General features: G+C 37.5%; 1 pseudogene; it reads right to left on the bottom strand.

The window, feature by feature from the left end:
- Positions 1-1,973: 1,973 nt before the first annotated feature.
- Positions 1,974-25,771, bottom strand: part of LOC134761504 (small ribosomal subunit protein uS10-like) — a 162,789-nt pseudogene continuing 138,991 nt past the window's right edge.

Raw genomic sequence — 25,771 nt, 5'->3', positions numbered from 1 at the left:
ACTGCATAAATGTTGCTTACTGTTATTACTATTTTCAGTATTTTATTCTTCTTGGGCTTCTCAGCTTCAGACACTCTTTTTCTTTCCGTCTTTGTGGTCCAAGTACAGAGCTATGTTGAACTAGGGTTGAATCTTACTAATACAAGCTCCAGGCAACCAGATCTTCACTTTCTTCCTGCAATTCTATTTGCCACCCACTATATCACTACTGATTTAGTGCCAGATTATAGATTTTCATCCACACATTTTAATTTAGAACCTTCCCTTTTATCTGGTTTTCAAGCATATTGTGTTAAAATTCCCAAATGATACCTTCAGAGTTTGCTACAAAGTCCTCATGATAGCTTTTAGAAAACTGAAAGTTGTTCTTAGGGGAACAATCATTGCTTTCCATTTCGTTACTGAATAGAAAATCTAGAAGAACAATATCAACTTTCAAATGAAATTATATGCCTGGAAGGGGAGTATAGACACAAAAAAAGGAGAGCACCTCATTATAACTCTTTCAAGCTGCTAGAGTGAAACTTGAGTCATTGCAAATTCCAACATCAAAAACTCTCTTGGATATACTAAAGAACATCATTATGCACACAGTGATAAAATGAGGACGTTATTAGAGGGAGCCACTACGAATAAAAGATGGCCAAATCAGATTTCTAAAATGAATAATACAATAAGCTCGTTAATAAGTATTGCGAAATAGCTCTAAAATTTCCAACTGAAACTGAATTCCTTGGGGTTTTTCACCAGCCAGGGGCATCAACTTTTTTTTTTTTTTTTTCTGCTTAAATTACCCATACCTCTTTGCTGGCCCATGCGAGAATTTTCTACCTATAACTGTCTAAACACAAAGCAACATTTGATTTCGGTATTCATATTTATCAGAGTACTCTTCAAAATAAGTGAAATTAGGCTTCTTTTTAAGCTGGGGAACCTGCAAACGGCTTTTGAATGAAGAAGAAGCATATGAAGAAGTCATGCTTCACCATTTTGCTGTAATCTTCTAAACTGCCTTCATGACGTAGAAACTTCTAATTGCAGAACATTTAAGAGTTATTGCATGTCACCTCAATAAACCTAATCATTGAAGTTTCTTTTTTAGCTGATAGTAGTACATTTAGAAATACACATACCAGTCAGTTCATTTTCTCTGGCCATTTCCATTTACCTCATACAGGCGTTTCAAGCGCGATCTGTCGCACTCACATTCAGAGATTTTGGCCCTAAGAACTGCTCATGTTTAATGTTTGTAGTTACAACGGTTTAACTTTTTCTTTTTTTTTCTCTTTTTTTTTTGGTGTGTAATTATAAATTTCTGAATTAATCAGTTGAGTAGGCTACAGGGTAGATAATAGAGCTAGTGTTAGATCCTTTTTAAAGGTTTTTAGGTCTGTATGGGGGGGGAAAAAAGGGAGGGGGGAGTCCCCATAGCCCATACTCTGCCCAAAGGTTAGGAAATTGCGGTCAAGGGTTCCTTGCCTTGGCTTCCACCACCTGAAGGCGTCTATAGCAATAATTAGAATCAAAACCAAGGAAACAAGAAATAGCTGAAAATAAAACACGAACTAAGAAATGGTAGTTTATTTTCTTTTTGCCATGCAGCAAAGGAGGGTCGAATGTAAAGCTGATAGAGTTGCTGGCTGAGCTTTTCCCGCGGCAGCCAGTGCGTGCTTCCTCCCCTTCTTCGAGACTTCTCCGTGCTCCTGCCCCACCTCCCAGGCAGAAGATTCATGCAGGTCCTGCGCTTAGCCTAGACTCTGGCCAGGCCCGGCCCAGCCCGAAGGTGGGCGGCTCCCGGCGCGGGGCGGCCCAGCCCCAACCACTGAGAGGAGAACCCTCCAGCGCCCTAGAGTGGCCGCAGGCCGCGGCGTCGGATTGGAGAACCTGGAATGCAAGGAGCCGCTTCGCTGGTCCCGCGCGGTCTCTTGCGTTCCTGTAGCTGGCAGCTGACTCCCCATTCCCGAGTACTGTCCTCAGGCGGAACGGCGTCTGCAGCGAGGAGCGGGGTTCCAGCCGGCTAAGCTGACGCGGTCCCTGGCATTTCCCGTGCTGGCCTTGGGTCGCCCTCGATGCTGCTTCCCGTTGGGAGCCTCCTTCTGACGGCGGAAAGGAGCTTTACCTGAGGCGGCCGGCGGGGAACGGAGAAGAATCCACTGGGGAAGTGGACGGGGCTGGCTCCCGGGCCTGGCGCTGCGGCTCTCGGGCTGTCAGACCTCCCGCGGGTTGCGTCACTTTCCTCTGTTTTCTAGACAGCAGTTGTGGGGTTGAATCTTTGCCGTGGTTTTGTAAGAATTAAATGAGATAATGAAGGCGAACACCAATCATTGCTGTTTGTTGGGTGCTTCCTGTGGGCCTGGCAATATTAACAACACGAGCCCATTCATGCATTCATGCGCTACTCAGTGACTTTCCTATCAATACTGCAAGGTGTTGGAGATGAGCCCCTACCCTTTGGTCAGTAAAACTGCCAAGATCACCGACCTTGTGAGGACATTTGAGGATGAGAGGTTGGTTGGAGCCTGGACGTGGAGACAGACTCTAAATAGTTAACTACAAGACACATTATTTAATTACAACTTTGAGAGCTTATAGCGGGAGACCCCTTTGGGAAGGGGGTGGAGATGGGGAAGAGGAGGAAAGAAAGGGCTTCCCTGAGGAAGTAATATGGCAGCTGTGACCTGACAGATGAGGCCTAACCGGCTAGACTCGTGTTTCAGGCCTCGGGAATAGCATAAGGACTCCAGCTGGCTCCTTCCGGGTTGAGTCCGTATGCTGAAATTGGTATTTGGCACACACCAGTAGTAGAACGCCACTCAATGCCTTATTCTCTTCCCCTTTTCTCAGCTCTGTCCCCTCCACATAGTAGGACAATGAAGCTGGTAACTATTTTTGGTCCGAATAGTCCTTCTATTATTATTATTATCTGTTATAGTCCACCATGCAGGTTCTTCCTAACTCCTTTTGATCAAAATAGATATTTTTGAAAATGTGAAGAAAGCAGTATCGTATCTTGTATGGTTTCTCAATTGCCTTCTAAGATATAAACAACGAACTTGCTTGAAATGTTCTCTATCAGACCAAGGACCCATATTTAACTCCAACTTACACTCTGCTGCACCCTTTCGCTAAATTCTTTAGTTGATGTTAACTCCATTTGGAACCCTGTATTCAGCATTGAATTGCACATTCTGAAGCAATTGTGTTCTTACTCAGCACACTCATTTCTGGTATCCCAAGTATCTCCCTGCCTCCAGAACACGTTTACTCTTTAACCACTTCCTAATAGTACAGTAGGCTACCATTACTCTAAACAGTTGCAGTTATTGAATAGAGGCACATTTTTGAATGATAAGAATCCTATCCCAATCCAAGGTATAATTTGCTGATCGCATACTGATTGATTTTCTTCCCACTCCGGGTCCTTTCATCTGCTGTTTCCCCAGTCCAGATGCCAGCCAGGCATTTGAGAACCATCTGATGGTAACAGGATGGAGGCTGACTCAACTTCACTCTACCACCTGCCTTCCTGCCTTTAGGGAGATTTTGTACATAGCTTATCCTTTAAGTTCTTCTGCTTGTTACTGCTCACAACACTGTGATTCTACTTTAGGCACCTTCTGTACATTCATATTCATTACTTTTTTTCTCCTCTTTCCTGTTTATGATTAGAAAGGTGCTTCACCAATCTATTTTAGAACCAAAGAAGAGATCAAATTATAATAACATGAGCATAGTATTATACTATAGGATACTAGTAAGAAACTCAGTTCCTCCTCTTTGTTCCCATAATATTTTGTGAATATGTCTATGATAGTATTTAATACATTGCATTATGACTGGTTGTATCATTCTCCACTTATTAATTAGACTTCTTTGAGGATAGAGATTGAGTTTTTAAATTTGTTTCTTCATTTGTTCTTTTACTTAGCTCAATGCCTGGCAAAAAAACAAATCATTGTTGAATCAGTTTTTAAGTGAAATAGGGATAAGTGGGAGGCTAACTTATCCAGTCTTTGAAAATGCCTAGCCATCCCCTTCAGAATCCTCACACATCGTCATCAATCTTCTTACCCTGTAAATAAATATACTTTCCTCACACATTAAAGATATTTGTAAAATAAATTTATTCAGTTTTTTTTTCTATTGCAGTGATATGTGTGTGTATATATGTATACAGTTGTATTTAAACTAAGCAGGAGAAAAGGAGCAAGCCTGTGAAGTATTATTTCTGCATTTACCAGCAAGACAATTATCTCAGAAGATTAAAATGTGAGAGATACAACTAGTGTTCAAACCCTGCTCTTTCTGATGCCACAGTCAATGTTCTTTCTTTGGTAGAAACCAAACTGTATTTTTCTTATTGTTCAAGTAATGTAATTAACTATAGAAAAATAAGAATTACAGATTAACAAAATAAAGGAAAAGTAAGTAAAATTCATCCACGATTTCATCATTCTGAGCTAATAATTGTTAACATTTTTGTGAATACATATACATACACACACATTACATAAGCACAGTTATTTGGGGTTTTTTACAAAAAGGGAATCACTCTAATTTTAATCTTTTATAATCTAATTTTTTGGTTAACAATATGTGATAACTCCTTGATTCATTTATTCATTTATTCTAAGGTGTTTCATCCTGGGCACTTTTTACATATTGGGCCAGTTACCTCCTTGTTATGGAGGGTGATAAAAATTCTTTGCTTGACCAAACTTTATTCAGGCTCCTGAACCTTCTCCTAGGCCTGTCTGTGTACTTTCTTGTAAAATCAGATTTAGCAACAAACCTGTTTAGTCAGTTTAGCAACTGCCCCCCATCACCCGCATCCTTGATACATGATCACCATCAATATGTTCCTCATCCGCCAACATCCCTTAGATGAAATCTAATAACCCTAGCCTGTCATCAGCAAGAATCCTGTTAGGTTGTGTTAGCCAGAATCCTCCTTACCCTTGATGCTTCCTCTTAGCAGTTGTCCATTCACTTATCCTACCCTGCTCCTTCTCTATAAATTCCCACTTGCCCCATGCTATATACAGAGTTGAGCACAATCTCTCTCCCCAACTGCAAAATCTTATTGCAATAGTCCCTATACCTATGGCAATGATCTTGAATAAAGTCCTTCTTGCCATGCTTTAGCAAGTGTCATTGATTTCGTTTACAGGGCCTGTCCTATGCAATGTACAATGTTTAACAGCATCCCTGGCCTTTATCCACTATATGCCATTAGTACTACCCCTTCTTCATTGTGGCAAACATAAATGTCTCCAGACATTGCCAAATGTCTCCTGGAGGACAAAATTGTCTCTGGTTGAGGACACTGATTTATTCTAATATTATATTAATCAATTTTCTTTTCTTGACACTTGCCTACCCAATGACTATTAGAAACTCAACAGTAAATGCTTTGCTTTTTGCATTTTGTTCTAGAAATAGTTAATATCAAATTAACAGAAGTTTTACAAAATTAGATGTTTTAAACTCCTTATTAAACTCTGAAATAATGCTACCAGACTCTGGAATGTTCTCTCATCTTAGAACGTGCCCTCTTTATGACCTATGGATTTGTTGTTTAAAATTTAAAAGTTAGCTTTGAGTGAATGAAGCATAAATTATCTTAAAGCAAAGGTATAGTAACATTATGAAAAAGAGTATTAAGACGGATAGCCTTTGGGAGAAGTGAATTTGCTAAATGTGTGACTTTGATCAAATTTTAGTGCACAGATATGTGTACTTTGTAGATTTTTATCATTGCATTGTCTTTTGTATCTTTGATTTTCAAAAGATTTCTAAAATAAGGACATTCTTACACAAAAAATTCTTGAACATCTTTCAAAGTTTAAAAAGTCAGAAGTTTTAGAAGCTGTTATATTTTACTTTTTAAAAAATGTTTTTATTGTTAAATGAAAACATTATAATAATTGCATAAAAACATAAGTATGCAGTTTAATGAATTACTATAATAGGAACACTGTATAACCACCAATCAAGGTCAAGAAGTAGAATATTGGTAGGGCTCAGAAGCACCCCTACCGCCATGCCCCTCCCCATCCACAGCTTCCTCTCTCTTCTTAAGTGTAGTCCCTTCCTGACATTTATGGGTAATACATAGTCACATTTTTGTTCTGTTTATTCTCTATTTTTTTTTTTTATTTTTATTTTAGAGACAGAGTCTCAATCTGTCACCCAGCCTGGATGCACTGGCACCATCATAGCTCACTGCTGCCTCAAACTCCTGGGCTCAAGCGACTCTCCATCTCAGCCTCCCAAGTAGCTGGGATTACAGGTATGAGCCACCATGCCTGGTCCTTTTTTATCTTTTACCACAAAAATGTGCATCTGTTTACACTGGAGTTTAGTTTTCCTTGTTTTTGAAGTTTATGTAAATGAAATTATACACTGTGTGGTCTTTTCTCTCTAGCTGAAAATTATGTTTATGAGATTCATCTGTATCATTGCATACATTACATTTAATTTATTTGCACTGTTGTATTGTTTTACATTCTGTGAATGTATCACTACCCTTAATGAACATTTGCTTGTTTCTGGTTTTGGCCAGTGACAATGCCTGTTGATACACATGTGCATTCATTTTTGTTGCCTATGTATCTAGAATTAAATTGGTGCATTAAAGAGAACACATTCTACACATTTATAGCAAAATACCAAACTGTTTCCCAAAGTGGCTCTCCACTTATATCTCCACCGGCAGTCTATGACAGTTCTTGAATTTTCATATTCTTGGCAACACTTGGTATTTTTAGTCTTTTTTATATATAGCCATTCTGGTGGGTTTGTAGTGGCTTTAATTTGTATTTTCCTGATTCATAATGAGGTAGAGCACCTTTTCATGTGTTTATGAAAAGATATCCTCTTTTTTGACATCTGGTCAAAATGTGTCCTACATATCTGGTCAAGTTTCTTGACCATTTTTCTATTGAACTTACCTTCGATCTTTTTCTTAATATTTTGTAGTAAATATTTTCTCACTATGAGTTAGTTGTGTTTCATTTCACTTCATGACTTGTTTCTTTTTAGTTTTCAACTTTTCTAAGTACTCTGTATTAGGAGTATCTCTTATGCATAACATTTAATTAGATTTTGTGGCATAATTCTTCTGAGAGTCGTTTTGTTATCATAAGCAAATTTATGGATATAATAGACATCCCGTTTATGTTTCTTAGTTTTTATCTTTTATTATATGACTGATATCTTTTTATGTCTGTATTTTATATTTATATGTGTTCCTTCTAAAAATGTAAAGAATTGCATTCAACATTGTTTTTAGGCTAGATGTTCCATAACTTTCTTTTTCTTTCTTCTTTCTTTCTTTTCATTTTCTTTTTTTTTGTTGTTGTTGTTGAGACAGGGTCTCCCTCTGTCACCCAGGCTGGAGTGCAGAGGAGTGATCGTGGCTCACTGCAGCCTCAACCTTCTGGGCTCAAGCAATCCTCCCACCTCAGCCTCCTGAATAGCTGTGACTACAAGTGCGTGCCACTACACCCAGCTAATTTTTTTTCTTTCATTTTTCGTAGAGACGAGGTTTCACCATGTTGGCCAGGCTGGTCTCAAACTCGTGACCTCAAGTGATCCATTTGCCTCAGCCTCCCAAACGGCTGGGATTACAGGTGTGAGCCACCATGCCTGGCCTGTGACTGTCTATAAAATATTTTATTCTCTATTTCTTTTAAATATGCATACTATGCATATATATATGTATCTCCCCACTACGAACAATAGGTCCTTTTTATTTCTACTCTCTGCCCTCTAAAACCTGAGTTTAATTAAACTGTATTTTTTATATTCTTCTAATGTTTACTTCTGTATCTTGAAATGTGGTTCTATATTTATCACTTGATCTGTCAGCTTTAAAACCTAACTTTGTAACCTCAGCTATCACATAGAGAAAATCAACATGTTACATACCTCCCACCTTTTTACCCTTTTCTCCTCTTCTCTTTTGTGAATTATAAATTTTTCTGTTTACTGTAGCCCTCATGGCTGTTTTATTCTTAGTTTTAAGTTAAATGGAATCACTGCCTTCCACTGGTACTGTTGGAAATATTAGTGTCCCAGTGTTGTTAGGAGGATCAAATGAAAAAGAATCAGCATTCATTAAATTTTCCTGAGAATTTAGTGTATTGCAGGTCCTGTGCCAGGTATCTGGGAATACAGAGTACAACAACATTGTCTCTGCTTTTAGGGAGCTCCCATGTTCATGGAAGTGATAAAGAATTTCAGTCCAGTGTGATAAGAGGTGTGATAGAGATAAGTACTATGTGCTCCACACCAGAGAGAAGGTGTTCCTAACTCAAGCTTGGGGATGGGGCAATGATCGGATTCCTGGAGGAGGTGCTACTGAGTTGTGTCTTGAAGCATGAATAAGATATGGCAGACTAATAAAGGTATGGAAGGAATTCTTGATCTAGACAACAGCAATGGCAGAGACATGAGAGAGAATCATGTTTAGAAATTTGTAGTAATCCTGAACATCTGGACTTAAGCTAGCATGTGAATGGGGAAAAGAGAAGTGAGGGAACTGAAGAAATAGGCAAGAGGGCATTCATAAGGGCTGTATGGGACCACTGTGAGGTCTTAAGTATAAAAGTGAATGACTGGATTTGTATTTCTGACGAACATTGGCAGCAGCAAAGGTGTGGACTCAGTGAAGCCAGACTGGAGGAATAAGATGAGTTGGAAAGTCACCATTCTCATAATGAGGTGATTCTTTGTAAGACTGACACCAAGACTTTAAACCCTTCATGAGGAGAGACTGAAAATGGACTAGAATGAGATTGGTTCAGGCCAACTTCCACTGAGCTATTGATATCCATAAAAGAGGGTATTTAAAATGAAATTACCCAGACTTTAGGAAATGAACTGATATTGGCCAATGTATTCTGATGTGATTATTTTTGGGAACTGGATCATATCCCTATTTGGATGGGGGGTGAGGGGAGGAATGGAGGATTGAGGTTTTTGTCTACATTGAATGTCAGTCATACTGAGAATGAAAACTGTCAGATTTCAACTGGGTAAGGGGAAAATTTCCTCCTGTTTCTGGTGCCAGAGTCAGTTTGGAATAAAGTCAAAAGCATGGAGAGTCTTGAGGCATTTCCAGAGGGGAAGCCACCTCTGGACAGGTAGATATTGGCTAAGAATAAGATCTCTGGGACCTTTGCATGGGTCTGGGCCTGCGTAGGTTGCAAGTAACTACCTCACTCTGCTTCCTTTCTTTTATTCCTAAACCTGCAGTGAAGTTGTGTCAAAAGTTACAGTCTGGACTCAGTTATACTGCGGGGAATTCAGGAAGGGCCTATCCCGTGCTTCAGAAAGAAATGCAAAGGAGAGAGCAGTAAACTTCCTCCTTGAGACCAGGGTGTTGGTAACAGAAGTCATCTGCAGAAAGCCACACTCACCTGAGCCATCATTGTGATCTTACAGAAAGATATGGCAGCCTTAGAGCCTTAGATGGCACATGGTCCCTGGAGACCTGCTAAAGAGACCATATGGTGGAATCCTGAGAGTTCTCAGAAGCAGCTGGTGAGTCATCTGATGAGGGCTGATTTCTGGAAATTAGTCAGGATTAAAGCCATTATACTTTGTGCAGTAAGAAAAAGTGTTTCCTTATTTTATAACCACAGGATAGTGTGATCTTGCACAATGGGGTCACACAATCATCCATGAAAACAAGGACGAGGGCCAAATAATGCAGAGGGAGTGATGGAGGAATACTGAAGACAGAAAATCATCAGGGTATGGTAATATTGAAATCTGGGCTAGAGATAAACATTTGAAAATCCCAGTCATAGAGATGAAAGTCGAGGCTATAGGTATAGAGAATATTGCCAGGAAGACATAGTGAGAAAGTACTCCATAAACAGTAAAACATTTTCTAAATGTTAGCAATTAATTTCACATGCAACAAAGTAGTCACATTATTTTATAAGCACATCTTATACATTTTTATTTAGCATGAATATATGTATAGATATACGTGTATGTATGTACATGCTGTTTCTATCTTATCTTTTTAAATCCTAACCTTTTAAAGACAAAACCTTTAGTAAGTCCATTAAAGCTGTTGATAAATTTATTTAGTGTTAGAAGAAGGTCTCTCAACCTTGGTAGTATTATTTTGGTGTGGGATTGGATAATCCTTTCATGTGGGGGATTGTCCTATGTATTGTAGGCTGTTTAGAGGCATCCCTGGCTTCTCTACCCATTAAATGCTGGTGCCTCTACTCCAACTCTTCCCTGGTCCAGTTAGTGTGACAAATTAAAATGTCTCCAGACATTGCCAAATGTCCCCTAGAGGGCAACATCAACCCTGCTTGAGAACCATTAGTGGACTATACGTTGCCATTAAACAGTGCTAAATATGAGATTAAAATTTTTTTTTTTTTTTTTGAGACGGAGTTTCGCTCTTTCTCCCAGGCTGGAGTGCAGTGATGCAATCTTGGCTCACTGCAACTTCCTCCTTCTGGGTTCAAGCGATTCTCCTGCCTCAGCCTCCCAAGTAGCTGGGACTACAGGCTCATACCACCATGCCCGGCTAATTTTTGTATTTTTAGTAGAGACGGGATTTCACCATGTTGGCCAGGCTGGTCTCGAATTCCTGACCTCATGATCTGCCTGCCTCGGCCTCCCAAAGTGCTGGGATTACAGGCATGAGGCACTACGCCTAGCTGAGATTAAAATATTTTAAAACAATGAATTTTATAATGGGAACATCTATTCAACATTGCTGTAATCATTTCTGATTTCATCTGTTCTGTATACAATGCTCAAGCATTCATAAGTTTCAAGCTGAAAGTCCTAAGGAGCATATTAAAGGTAGTATCAGCAGAACAATTAATTTGCCTCAAAGTGATTTGAAAATTTGTCAGTATTCAGAGGAACCCTAAGTTGAAGGGTGATAATGCTTACTTGGTAAGCCTTTCCTTTTCAGCAAGTTAAGAGTTTAAACAAGTGACAAGAAGATTATTTTTATTTCTTAACAAAATAAATGTATAAAACGTCTGTAAGAACTTTTGAATTACCATTTAGAGTTTAGTAACAGATATACTAAGCAGAAATCATTCTGTGCCATTCGTTTATAGTTGGACCACAAAAGCAACTCACTTGTAGCTTCATTGAATAATTCTGAATTGGGTTTGAAAATAAGACATTTTGTCAAACATATCACATAACTCAGAATTTATTTATTTATAATTTATTCTGTACTTCTCACAATTACCTTGATTTAGAGAGAAGTTATCATAACAAACAAACAGGTGTTAGAAAAAAAATGGCCTCCTGCTGTGAGAGTCTGCTTGTATTTATGATTATCTTTTCTACTAGTTTAACCTCACTTCCAGTTTCCTGCCATTATCCAGAAAAGGAACACCACTAATTAAGCGGTAAATGGCAGTTTTATATTTTCATGGTTAAATAACACAGACTTTTAGTGCTTAAAGGAACTAATGTTATACCCTTCATTATGAACACAAGAAACTGAGTTCTAGAATAAGTGACTTATTCCAGTGTCCATAGCTTCAGTGCCACGTATTAATAGGGAGTCAGAAAGCCTCCTCAGATAACGTGTGAAAGAAGTGTGCCCAAACACTACAGAAGAGTGGAGAACAGGACTGTCTTGTAACATGACAGAAAGCATGTCAATTTGGGAGGCAGAAGGACTGCAATTCAAATGGCTCTATACCTATTAGCTGGCTCTACCCCTAAATGGCTGGATTATTGGAGGCAAGTTGGTTAACTTATCAGGTTCTCAGTTTCTACATTTGAAAAATGAGGATAGGACATCTAACTTTCAGTTGTTGGAGAATTAGAAATAATATATGAATAATGTATATTGTAGATCCAAACACTAATCACAGCTGAGTTGTGTAGTAAATGCTGATTAATTTTAAATAGTATTCCTAAGTATAAAAATAACATACATGTAATATATAATATAAACAAAAGCTATATTTATATATAGATAAAGGTTTATATATATTTTGAGATATATATAAGCTTTTTTATATATTTTAATTTTAATGTAATTGATCAGTATTCTCCTTTAAGTAATATACACATTTGTTTTGTGTGTGTGTAAATTAAATACATTTGTTTTCCTGTTTCCCTCTTCTCTATGGTTTTTGAATTTAAGAAATGGGTTTGAGTGTATTTATTTAAGTGGGCTGATGGTATATCACATGTAAATGTATTTTAATAAAGAGAGAACATATGGTTTTCATTCTTTTATAAAATTGTGAACTATATATACATAAGAATGTAAGAAATGTATACACACTATATAAATAGAAATAACAAAGTGAACATTAAGTATCTACTGTTTCTGATACAAAATAAAACACTGCCAATAATTGGAAGCTCCTTTTGTGCCTTTTCCTGAACACGGCTCCTTCTCTTCCCCCACACCCCCCCAACGCCCGCCTCCGAAGGAAACAGCTACACTTACTTTAATGATAATCATTTTCTTGCTTCATTTTAATATTCACTCAACCTGTATATGCATCCCTAAATGACCAATTGTATCTGTTTTTGAACTGTGTATAATAGAATCATAATGTATATATTCTGTTTTTATTTACTTTTGTTACAATATTTTGTGAAATTCACAAATGTTGCTAGATGTCCACTTTGCTTTCTGTATGGGGTCCCATTGTATGAGTATGCCACTACCTTTTCTACTACAATGCATATCTCAGTTATCTCCAGCTTTTCCATATGACAAACCAGGCTGCCATGAATGTTCCAATGTATGATTCTTAGTGTACATACACAAGAATCCTTCTAGAGCACATACCCAGGAGGATGAATGAGGGTAAAAGTATGAGTGTATTCAGTTCTAGTAAGTATTGCTAACCTCTTTGCCAATGAAATTGTACCAATTAATACTTCTACCAATATGGATAGGAGTTTCCAATGTAAACTATATTTGATATTGTCAGGTTTGAGGTTTTAATTTGCATCTTTCTGATTACTTGTCAAATTGAGCATCTTGTTTGCTTTAGCTTTTAATTTCCTCTTTTGTAAAGTCCCTGTTCTAGTCATCTGCCCATTTTTCTAGTAGGCTGTATATCTTGTTCTATTGCTTAATAGTTCTTTAAATATTCTCTATATTGGTCCCTTGTCAATATCTGACACATTTCTTTGTCTAATTTGTAGCTTGTCTTTTCATTCTCTTTATCATGTTTAAGTATTTTAGTTTTTTTGTTTTTGTTTTTGTTTGAGACAGTATCTCACTCGCCCAGGCTAGAGTGCAGCGGCATGATCATAGCTCACTGCAGCCTGGAACTCCTGGGCTCAAGTGATTCTCCCACCTCAGCCTCCTGAGTACCTGAGACCACAGGCATGCGCCACAATGCCCAACTAATTTTTTAAATTTTTTGTAGGTACAGTGTTTCACTATCTTGCCCAGGTTATCAAACTCCTGGCCTTAAACAATCCTCCTACCTCGGCCTCTCAAAGTGCTGGGATTATAGGCATAAGCCACTGTGCCTGGCCAGAAGTTCTAAATTAAATGTAACCAGATAATCCTTCTTTTCCTTTATGATTAATGCCTTTGTGCCTCATTTGAGGAATCTTTCCTATCAAAGACTATAATACTTTTTGCAAATTGTTTAAAAAATTTTTTCTTAGGTCAAAATCATAGGATGTTCTCTTACATTTACTTGAAAGTATTCATATTTTCCCCCTCACATTTAGGTCTTTAATTCACCTAAAATCAATTTTAGGTGAATTAAATTATACTGTGAGGTAGGGAGTCAAAAAATTTTCCCCCATGTGGATAATATATTTTTTCTGCATCATTTATTAAAGTCCATCTTCTACCTGTTGATCTATGATGTGACCTCTGTTATGTATTAGGTTTCCATATATGTGTGAATTTATGGGAGCTTGTTCTGATTCTTTAGTAATGTCTTAATTATCATAGATTTGTAATAAGACTTGAGAATTCTCAGCTAAGCATCTTGTACTTTGTTCTTCAAAACTGTCTTGGCATTGTTCATTTGTTTTGTCTGGTTTTTTATTGTATAATTTAGAATCAGCTTATAAAGTCCTATGAAATACTCTTGGTATTTAAAAAAACTGCATTGAATTTATAGATTAATTTGTGGGAAATTGACATTATAAGAATATGGAAACTACTTACCCATGAACATGGTATTGCTCTCTGTTTAGAAAATTTATATTTTTTCATAAAGATCTTACACATTGTTATCAATGAACATTGTATCCCCCTAACCCTCCAAATTCATATATCAAAACCTAACTTCCAACGTGATGGTATTTGGAAGTGGGGCCTTGGGGAGGTGATTAGGTTATAGGGGTGGAACTTTCATGACTGGGATTAGGGCCCTTATAAGGACAGACATGCTGTCTCTTGGCCGTGTGAGGATAAAAGGAGACAGCTGTCTACAAACCAGAAAGAGGCCCCTCCCCAAACATCAAATCTGTCAGCACCTTGATCTTAGCTTCCCAGCCCTTCAAACGGTGAGAAATAAGTATCTGTTGTTGAAGCCACAGAGTCCAGGGTATCCTGTTAGAGCAGCCCTAGTGGATGAAGACACACAGTTTCTGTAGAGTCATTTCTATATGCCCATGTCAGACACCTTCTGTTTGCCTCTCCATGTCTACTCGCCACTCTTCTCTGCTTTCTCGTCTCTGCTTTGTTCTTTACTCTGGGAGGAGGCTGACTTGTAAGGACTGTATCCATGGGCTCCTCTCCTCTCTGGCTGTGATTGTATTCATCCAAAATGGAGCTTCAGCAGTAAATCAGAGAATGAATAGGAGGAGACTGAGGTCAGTGTATCACTGATGACTGCCTCTCTCACAAGGTTACCTTGGGTTGGCTATGTCCCTACACTGAGGGTTACTTCTCTTCTGAAAGCAGTATAACTCTCTTTTTTGCTGGGTTCTTCTCTTCATCCCTATGGGCAGAGTGATAACAGCTTCTTAAAGGATAAAGAATAGAAGTCCAAGGATTGGACATTAAGGGTTATTTAAGGTTTTGTCCCAGAAGAATTAAAAAAACCGTTTTTCTTAAGTATGAGATGGTGGCATATTTCACATGATATAGAAATAGTAGGAGAAATAAACACATGTGAAAAGCCTTTTAAAATAATAAGAATAATCGCTGAGCACAAACTATGTGCCTTGCTTTGTGCTAGGTGCTTTACATATTTTATCTCAGTCGATCTTTATGATAATCTTATTAGGTAGGTTTTATTGTCCCTTTTCAGAAGTGAGGTTTTAAAAATGATTTCTCAAGGTCACCAAAGCTAGTTAGTAAATAATAGAAGCAGGAGTTTAACTTAGGTCTGCCTAATTTCAAATCCATTCTATTAATTTTCTTGCTGTTCTGTGTACATTATACCATTAAATTAATACTCAAAGAATTATGTTCTTTTAGGATGTAGTTTCAGTTAAGTGATCAGGATGTAGTTTCAGAGGAGTGATCTGGCTGGATCAGAGGCTGATCATCTGGCTGGATGATCCTAAGAGATTAAATAATGAAGTGGCAAGGAAATAAAGATGTTAGTGGCATAGCAGTTATTTGATAAATCTAATAATAAAAGGTTGGGGCTAAATGGTATGATTTGCTATTCATCTCATTTTTTCCACAGATTCTATGCCACACAAAGTCTAAATTTTCTCACCCTGATAAATGCTTACCGATCCTTCCTGAGGAGTATTTGACATTGTTCTAATAGTGATACCCCAGTTTTACAGGGGTTTCTTATCCTCATAGGGAAAAAGAAGCTAGACAGTGAGCTTCTTGGGGACAGAGCATCTCATTCATCTCCGTATTCCAATCACAGAGCCCAGTTTGCTTCGAACTAAACATTATGATTTGGGCTGTACTATTTGAGTCTTGCTGCAGGGCTTGTTTATAGTCATTAACATTAATACAGTGACTGTCTTCCAGGTCACCTTGTCCCAGCAACACAGAAAAAGATATTTATGTCTGCCATCCTTCTGGCTTTCCTTTCTAATAGCTCTCTTACCTAATATTTAAGCACAGACAGGTGCCATTTAACAAAAACCATTGAAGAAGTTTGGGGGAATAATCAGCTTTAACCTTGGATCACAACTCTCAAAAGAGAGCAATCACTGCTATCATAGGAAACAGAGAAATTCTCTGAGGATAGTAGTCAAAATGTAAAATGAAAACTAGTGCCCAGATTCATGGTGAGCAGGTAATGAAATAGGTAACATTTTTTCCTCTCCATCTCAGATGAACAAAGACCAAGAAGAATTTAGGTCAGCCTATCTCTTACTCATGGCAGGCCTCATAAGAAAGGTATGGAACATCCTAAAGAAGAGAACACAGTTCAGCTAACTAAACTTTGCTGCTTTGCATATATTTTTCTTGTTTTTATAGTATTTAATTTTTTTAACTTTTAATTTTTGTGGGTATATAGTAGGTGTAAATATTTATGGGTATAGCATTCTTCCTTCAGCTCACATACTTTATGTTTTTAACATGTTTCTTAAAAATATCTTTACTGTAGAAAGTCACAATAATAACAGTTTAACAACAATTATTAAATCATGGTACACAAGAAATGTTATTCAAATAATTGGGAAAAGTAAATTGGAAAATAAGAACTGTGAAGACTATAATAAAAGTCTACTTGCAAAAGATCACATCTATCCAACTAACAAGAGGGGAAAGGAATCAGCAGAATATAAGTTATACTTATGAAATATTAATAATGGTAATAATAATGACAATTACAGGTCAACACTCCTACTTTGAGAATTGAAGTAAATGGGAAGCCATGAAAGACTGCTAAGTATAGAACAAAAATCTCCTATTTCTGGTTTAAACTTTGAAAAGTGAATTCAAAAAATAAAAAAAGATTGATTTACCATAGCATGGCTGAGAGAAAGTGATGCTTTGAACAAGAACTCTGGCTGCTCATTTTAGTCTCCATAATTGAATGGCATGATAAAGCATAGTACATGAAGAAAATATCTGATCTAAGTGATATTACAGAGGTTTTTACAAGATTTAGAAGCCCAAAACTATAAGGTAAAAGACAGTTCAGGGTGAAGTTAGATGTCTTATGTGCTTAATAACAAACAGAATATGAGCTATTTTTAAGTTTAGGAGAAAGTTTTCCAAGGCTAATAATGACTCATATTTCATTTGGCATGTCAGCTAGATGGATTTCCAAATAAGTAAAATATTAGATACTTTGTAATCTGTTTCCTTACTGCAAGCACTTTTTTCTCTTGAAGGTAGCCTGTTAAATTTGGGTGAAAAGATATTTATTCCTAAATAAAAGAGAAGAAAAGTTTAAAATTAATTCCATCTTATGGAAAAAAAACTATTAGTTGGTAAAAATTTGCTTGCAAAATATTGTAAAACTTAGTGTAAATAGTTGTAAGGTCTAGTTTAATATAAATTCTAAAACATTTTTCTTTGCTATTCATCTGGTTAATCTAAATGTTACTCTATTGACGATATAGTTTTGAATTATAATAGGAGCACAATAATAAAATTGTCACAACAAAATGGAAATGAAAAGTGAATTCACACTTTGTAATATTTTACATTGACTTGACCTGACATGATTCTCAATTTTAATAAAGAAAAGTTAAAATTAGATCTCTAGTCCAGGACTGGACAGAAAATAGAAGATCATTAGCCAATCTAAAATGAAAATATATCCGATATATAATGTCTCAATGAAAACAAATGACTATTATTCCAAGCTCGGTAAAATAAAAACACTCCTATTTATATATTTATGCTCCCTTTCTCAGGCATTGCAGCCTTTAGCATCTCATAAATCGTAGCTAATTACATGTCAAAAGGAAAGGTTAATTATAAATTTAATATGCTTCCCTTTTCTATCTAATGAATCAACGTCACATGATGGAGGATGCTAGGGGACTAGAAGAGAAAGGCAAATACTTTAAAATAACTGCTTTAGGTTCCATTTGTGAAGAACTTCCTAAACAATGATGCTGCCCCTTAATGGAAAAGGCTGCCTCACTAGGCAGGCTATTTATTCAACAACCATTTATTGAGCGTCTACTATGTTCCAGGCATACTATGCTAGGATCTGGGTTGTATAAGGAACAAATATGCCTAAGACAATATTTTTGCTCCCAAGTAACTCACAACCCTGGAGTAATGAATGCCTGTATTTGGAGCTCTTGTTCCTGCCGTTCCCTAAGAAGCCTGTATGATAGATGACCCCTTAGCTGCTGGCAAAGCAGTCCCTTACTGAAATGGCTGGTTGGGCTACAGACCTTGGGAGTTCCTTCTTGCCAAAGAGTCTTTGGTTTACTTCCAAAAAGAACTGTTAGACTTTTCTAAATACCATAGGATTTTGTAAATTTAAAGCAACATGTAATAACTTAAATATATCAAATATGTTTAATATAACAGGATTATAATTTCTTTTTACAATTTGAAAGAGAATAACATGTCTTTCTTGATGTTCCCTAACTCAACAGAAGATCACTATGTTGTCAAAATTATCAGCATCATAATTTTGGCTGGTGATGCTAATGTATTGTGCTTCATTAAGCTGTGCTGCTCTAGGAACATCAATTTATCTTTCATCTTCTTATTTACTTTATTTAAAAGACTGTAGTATCAGTATTGACTTAATTCTCTAATGTGCTATGAATAATATATCATTCTTTCAATGTATTTAAGTATACATCTACCTCCACTGTAGACTCCATGACTGTGTCTCACTCCAGGGAGTTTTCTTTTTATAATGTGGAGAAGGAGAATATACATTCCCATAGGGAAATCTTTCACTAAAGATTTAACTGTTTGGCATTGTTGATGCAAAACAAACATTAGCATGAAAGCTTCACATGACATCACTAGTGGAGCTTAATGTCATCTAATTAATGAACCAGGTGCCGAGGCAGCCTCTCCACTGCCTAAATTCTTTGTGGATAACATGTTGTATAAAATAATTTGGCTGTGCAATCTTTTTTACATACCCTATCTCATCTTCATAGCAACTGTCTAAAATAAACTTTATAATCTTTATTTGACAGAATAAGACATTTAATCTCCAAGGTAGGTTAAATTGTCCAGTGCTACAGAAAATAAGACAGTCAGAGCCAGCATTTGAATACAGATCACTCTAACTTCATATTTCCCCTTTCCACCTAGCAGTGCCTCTCCAGCAAATCTGTTTTCTAGCTCGAAACGGTAGTTCGACATTCAAATTAACCACCTGAATATTTAGAATGGCAGTCCTTAATAAACAATGAAAATCCAACTCAGTTGAATCACCCGTCTCTTCATAAAGCAACACCATTAATATTAATAAAATATTCACCAAGATGTCAGAAATCTCTCAGTTCTACTTTGCTGGGCTTTGAACACAGACCTAATGCAAACTTGTAGCCAGGTAAACATGCTAGAATATTGTGTCGACATGATAGAATATTATGGAGCTATTAAAAATGTCTGTGAATAAGAGTTTTTAATAACATAAGAAAATGCTTATGAGACTTGTAGTGGGTTGAATGGTGGATCCCAAAAGGGTATGTTCTTGGCTCCTAATCCCTAGAACCTGTGAATGTGACCTTATTTGGACAAAGGATCTTTTCAGATCTTGAGAACCTGTATTACCTGGGTGGGCCCCAAATCCAATGGCAAATGTCCTTATGACACTTATGACAGAAGAGAAGACACAGATACGGAGGAGAAATCAATGTGAAAACCAGGCAGAGATTAGAATGACATGGCTTTAGACTGAGGATGCTGGCAATCATCAGAAGCTGGAAGAGGCAAACAATGGATTCTCCCTAGATCTTCTAGCGGGAGTGCTGTGGCCCTGTCCACACGTTCATCTCAGACTTGTGGCCTCCAGAACTTTGAAAGAATAAATTTCTTTTGTTTTAAGCCACAGAGTTTGTGCTAATTTTTTTCAGCAACCACAGGGAACCAATACAACATGCTAAGTGAATAAAGTAGGACATGAAAAAGTATTTCCACTATAATTTCAACTATATGAAAAGATGTATGGGAAATTTTAAAAGAAACTCATCAATATGTTGGCAGTGACTGCCTGTAGGTGATAAAATTGTAATAGCCTTGTTATTTGCTTGTTTATAATTTCTGTATTTTTCAAATTTTCTAGAATGACTGTTATGTAAGGAAAAGTCTTAGGACAACAAGGAGACAATATAGCTTAAAGGTTAAGACTTGTGGGTGCTGGAACCAGATGAACTACTTTTTAAAAGACCTGCTTCTTAATAACTATGCATCTTGATTATCTCTTTGTTTCTCAGTTTTCTCATGTGAGGAATAATAAAATCGACTTAAAGATTATTTGAGGATTTAGTGAATAATACTGTATTTTATCTATTCTGAAGATAATATTTTTTCACACTTTAACTGATATTGAGCTACGACTTACAATTGATTGTCTTGCAATCACAGATTTGCTGTTGCTTACACATGTAAACTTGGCTGTCACTTTTCTTGTAGTTGTTTCATCAGTTGAATTATACACATTGTGGTGCTATACAATTTGAATTTAATTACCATTTAAAGTGCCTTAAAAATTACATTGATTCACCACGGAAACAAACATTACTGTGTATGGACAATGGCACCGAAGTAGAGCAGGAGGTTTTAAATTTGATACTTAGTAAAGCAAGTATTTTTCCCTGAAGGAAAGACTGCAATTCCACTTATTCATGCAAAACAACCCAAAGAGGAAACTGTGTTATATTTTGTGACTGAGGTATGAGCCTATCATATACCAGCCAATGGCAAAGAAACTGTGTAATCTTAAGACTATATTAAAAAAAATTTCAAGGTGATGAGAGGCTGGTATGATCAATTCATGCCTTGTGCAGAACCATCATTAAAATGTCAAGCACCAATATGTCAGAAGTTTCCTGTTTACTTTAGAAGTTGCTTAACTTTCAACAACATGTGGTTCAATTGGAGAAAAAAAATTATGTCTTGTTTGTGTTATAGTTTAGTGAGCAGTTTTTCAAAAAAAGTTATTTCTTAATGGTACATAGGGAAATGGTGCATCTTACAATCAATAACATCTCAATTTCAATGAAACACGATTCAAGGAAATACTTTATCACCATGCCCAAAACTTGGTAAGTACTTCCTAAATTTTAGTTATATAAGTAAGCAGGAAAAAAAGCCAATTATAAAGTTGTATGTGTAACTATCTCACTGTAAAAAAAAATCACCCAAGATTTAGAGGGAATATATACAAACATAAGTGATATTTGTTAGACTGGTTGGTTGGTGGATATTTTTTCTTTCTTTTTCAAATTGTTAGACTTATCATTTTCTCGTAATTAAAAAAATTTAATCAAAAAACGTATTTTGTAAACATGGTAAAAAAATCACAACAGTTTAAATTGTACATAAAGAAAATGTAAATCTGTCTCCCATCCCAGACCCCACTTTTGTTTTCCTAGAAGCAATTACTGATTTCATTTTCTCATATAACCTTCTTGAATTTTTCTATGTATAAACAAGCATATGTGTGTGTGTATGTATATATGTTCATAAACACACTTTATTCTTAACACACTTTATTCTTATACAAATGAAAGTATACTTTACATACAATTCTCTAGTTTTATTTGGACTGTAATGTCATAAATAGTATGTTGTTCCATAGCCCATATAAATCTTAATTCTTCTTGATATCCACATAGTATTAGTATCCATCAGGATTTAGTACAGGAAACAGAAATCACTCTAGGTATTTCAGATAGAAAGGGATTTAAAACAGGAAACTGGGTACTCACAAAATTGTGGATGGGTTCATGAAGCAGAAGACCGGGGTCTGCTATTGGATATTGATTTTAAGGGCACACCGCTGCGATACACAGGTCAGCAAATTGCTGCTGCTTCCACTGCTTGAGCCCCACAATTGCCTCAGTTCCCCTGAAGCTGGTGACTAGACACTGACTGCTACAACTAGGCAGATGCCTCTAGGTTATGACAAAGCTGATAACTAGACCCTGGAGCGCTGAGTCTAGCTGCAAACACTAATGAGCTGGCAGCTCATACAAAGGAGGCCTCCATTTACTTCCAACTTCCAAATATCACCCATATGTTTCCCATTGGTGGCAGCAAATTTTCACCCAGAACTCTAGCTGCAAGAGAATTTGAGAAAACTGTTTCTTCCTGTGGGCAGGAACATAGAAAGGTGTAGAAATATATGCTCAGTGCTAATTCACCATCAACAGCATAGTGCCCCACGGTACCAATGCACTATAAATGACTTAACTGGCCCCCAGCTGTGGGAGTGGGGGGTGTGTGATACATAGACCTATTACAGAACTTTGCTATTACAAACAATATTCCAGTAAGTATCAGTCTAAATATGGCTTTGAGCATGTGTCATAATACAATACATTCTAAGAAGTAAAATTGGTGGTGTTATACTTTGTAGACATCTTTACATATTAAGTAATAAACTTATTATGAAGTAAAACTGGTGGCATTATAAGTTAGATGTAGACATCTTTACATAATAAATAATAAACAAAAACTCACCCCACAGTAGCTGAAACACAAAATGGCATTAGTAGCTCAATGATGTCCACAAGGATATATTTAAAAATTTTTAAATGTCTAATCATGTAATGTTTTAAATTATACAGAAGGGTGCCCCACATCCCCATTTGCTCTCCTATCTCTGTGACATACAGAAATGTTTTAGAAATACCTTTATTCCTCTATCTTAAAACCTCAACGAAAGCCAGGTTTATAGTTTTATGCCTCCTACCAAAATCTCCGTCCCACTGTGGCTTCACTGTGTTTACTAGGCCTGCAGTGAGGACAGAACAAGAAGGGGTGTGGCCCACAGTTCAGAGCAAAAGTAACTGGGGCACCAGGGGACGGCATCTATGAGCTCAGTAGTGCAGCATTCCTACCACCTGCACTACCCAAAGCAGGCGTAACAATAATTAGCGTTCTTGGAGTGCTTGCCAGAGGCCAAGCTTCGTTCCTTCATTTAATCCGCAGGATGACTCTCTGAGGAACAGGCACCATTATGATCCCCATGTACAAATAAGGAAAGTAATTCTTAGAGAGGTGTTGAACGTGCTCAAGGTCACAGGGCTTGTTTTTTCAGGAGCCTGGATTCAAATCTTAATCATCTATCTCCAGAGGCTGTCCTTGCCATTCTCCTAGGGTGTGGATTTGTTCTTTCTTTCAGGACTAAGCAATAATTCATGAAACATGAATCTGTCTGAGGTGAGGGAACTCAGATATTCAGTGTAGTCAAAAAAGATGGAATCCCAACCTTAGGAAAACCCACAACATGTTCTATAGCCACAGACTCTGCCTCATGTCAATGTGTTCTCATTATAATAACAAGCAGGAAAGTGACTGCAGATTAGAATAAATCTACTACTGGAAAAGCAACGCATAGTGCACGTATATATTCATTTAGTCAGCTAGCCAGCCAGCCAGCCAGCCATTCATTCATTAACTGGCTGCTACTCACAGAATACTGTAGGTCTGTGGGGACTAAGAAAATAATAGAAGTTACAGTCTCCCTTAAACCTTAAAGGAATTTACAATCATATTAGAAAGAATAGATAAATACATATCAAAAATGTAAGCAATTACCGTACAAGACAGAACAGTATCTTTGTAACGTCCTTGTGAAATTTAAAAACTCTTACATTTTAATTTTTAAATATAATTTTTATGTAATTTTTTCCTATCATACTCATAATCCACAGTTGTAACTACAACTGTGGTTGTGAATATATTAAGGTTTTAAAACAATTAGAGTAACTTTCGCAATCTATCATGACATACTCAGTTCAACCTTCAACTCCATGAAAATTATATGTACCTTTAATCCTAGTTCTAATTTCTACTAAAGACATGATTTTTTTCAAAAAGTTCCCATTAAAAATTTTTTTAATGGGATTTTTAAAATGATTTTTTAATGGGATTTTAAAAATGATTTTTAAATGATTTTTAAAAAAATAGGCCGGTCGCTGTGGCTCATGCTTGTAATCCCAGCACTTTGGGAGGCCGAGGCGGGTGGATCACGAGGTCAGGAGTTCAAGACTAGCCTGGCCAAGATGGTGAAACCCCGTCTCTACTAAAAATATAAAAATTAGCCAGGCATGGTGGCGGGTGCCTGTAATCCCAGCTCCGGGAGGCGGAGGTTGCAGTGAGCCAAGGTCATGCCACTGAGCTCCAGCCTGGGTGACAGAGTGAGATTCCATCTCAAAAAAAAAAAAGAAAAAGAGAAAAACAATGAAGTCCCTGGGCCCCTTGATTGAAACTGAAGGCAAATATTCCCTCTCCCAGCAGCCAGTGCACTCAGGTGGGTTGAAGGTAGAGTGAATATGACCCAGTTTTGGTGAATTGGATGTCCCTATGTGAGGTGAGGTTAAGAGGATGGCTCAGGCTGGTTGTGGCCAGTGCCCAGGATTGCGGAGTCTCACAAGGTGGCAGTGAGTGTCTAGTGGTCGCATCCCAAGCAGACCATTACTGTGATGTGATCGTGACTGTAGCTTGACCCTACTGATTCCTATCCATTTTTTCAGCCTCGTTTCAGCAGGTCTACCAGCTCAGCTCCAATAATAAATTCATTTTGTTTTTAGCCTAAGTTAGCCAGAATCAGTAGCTGTTTGCTACCAAGAATCAAGTGAAATAGGAGTTTCAGGAACCTTGAGGCAGGCATTTGAGGGTGTTGAGTGCAGTGGTATCCCTAGTGGCAATGGTGGCTGTAGCTGAAAGAACTGTGTAGGGTCTCCACAATGGACAATAGTAACAAGAGCAGGTGCTCTATGCTGCCTTGGGCAGGTCCTTGAGTGCCACCTGCTTTATGGGGAAGTGCTACACTGATGTATAAAGAACACTGAATTGCTTAATGACAGGGATTTTAAAAGAACACTGAAGGCCAGAGGTGGTGGCTCACGCCTGTAATCCCAGCACTTTGGGAGGCCAAGGCAGGCAAATCACCTGAGGTCAGGAGTTTGAGACCAGCCTGGCCAACACAAATCCCCATCTCTATTAAAAATACAAAAAATTAGCTGAGTGTGGTGGTGCACACCTGTAATCCCAGCTACTCGGGAGGCTGAGGCAAGAAAATCGCTTGAACTCGGGTGGTAGTGGCTGCAATGAGCAGAGATCGTGCTGCTGCACTTTAGCCTGGGCAACAGAGCAAGAATCTGTCTCAAAAAAAATCAAACAAAAAAAAGGACACTGAAGCCTCAATTTTAATTCAAGCATTGCCGCATTGCCTTTTAGGCCTCAGTGTCCTTTTAGGCCTGAGAGTCTCATTCATACCCTGCAGTGATGAGGACAGAGCACTGATAAGAGGCCTCCCTGTGTTAGGGTTCTGTAAGTCTCCTCTATCATTCCAGACAACTAAGGTTGTGATTTTCTTTTCTTTTTTTTTTTTGAAACAGGGTCTCACTCTGTCATCTAGACTGGAGTGCAGTGGCAGGAACACAGCTCACTGCAGCCTCAACCTCCTGGACTCAAGCGATCCTGTTGTCTTAGCCTCCCATGTAGCTGGGACCACAGACGCATGTCACCACACCCAGCTAAGTTTTTTATTTTTTTGGTACAGATGGGGTATCACAATCCTGGGCTCAAGTGATCCTCCCATCTTAGCCTCCCAAATGCTGGGATTACAGGTATAAGGCACTGTGCCTGGCCCAAGGTTGTGATTTTTAATTTATTTAATTTATTTTTTGTGCAATAAGTGTCTATAGGCTGCATGTTCCTAGTAATAAACAACGAAGT

This window comes from Pongo abelii, chromosome 4, assembly GCF_028885655.2.
Source record: "Pongo abelii isolate AG06213 chromosome 4, NHGRI_mPonAbe1-v2.0_pri, whole genome shotgun sequence".
In the NCBI taxonomy this organism is placed as follows: Eukaryota; Metazoa; Chordata; class Mammalia; order Primates; family Hominidae; genus Pongo; species Pongo abelii.
This window is presented reverse-complemented; position numbering and strand designations above follow the sequence as displayed.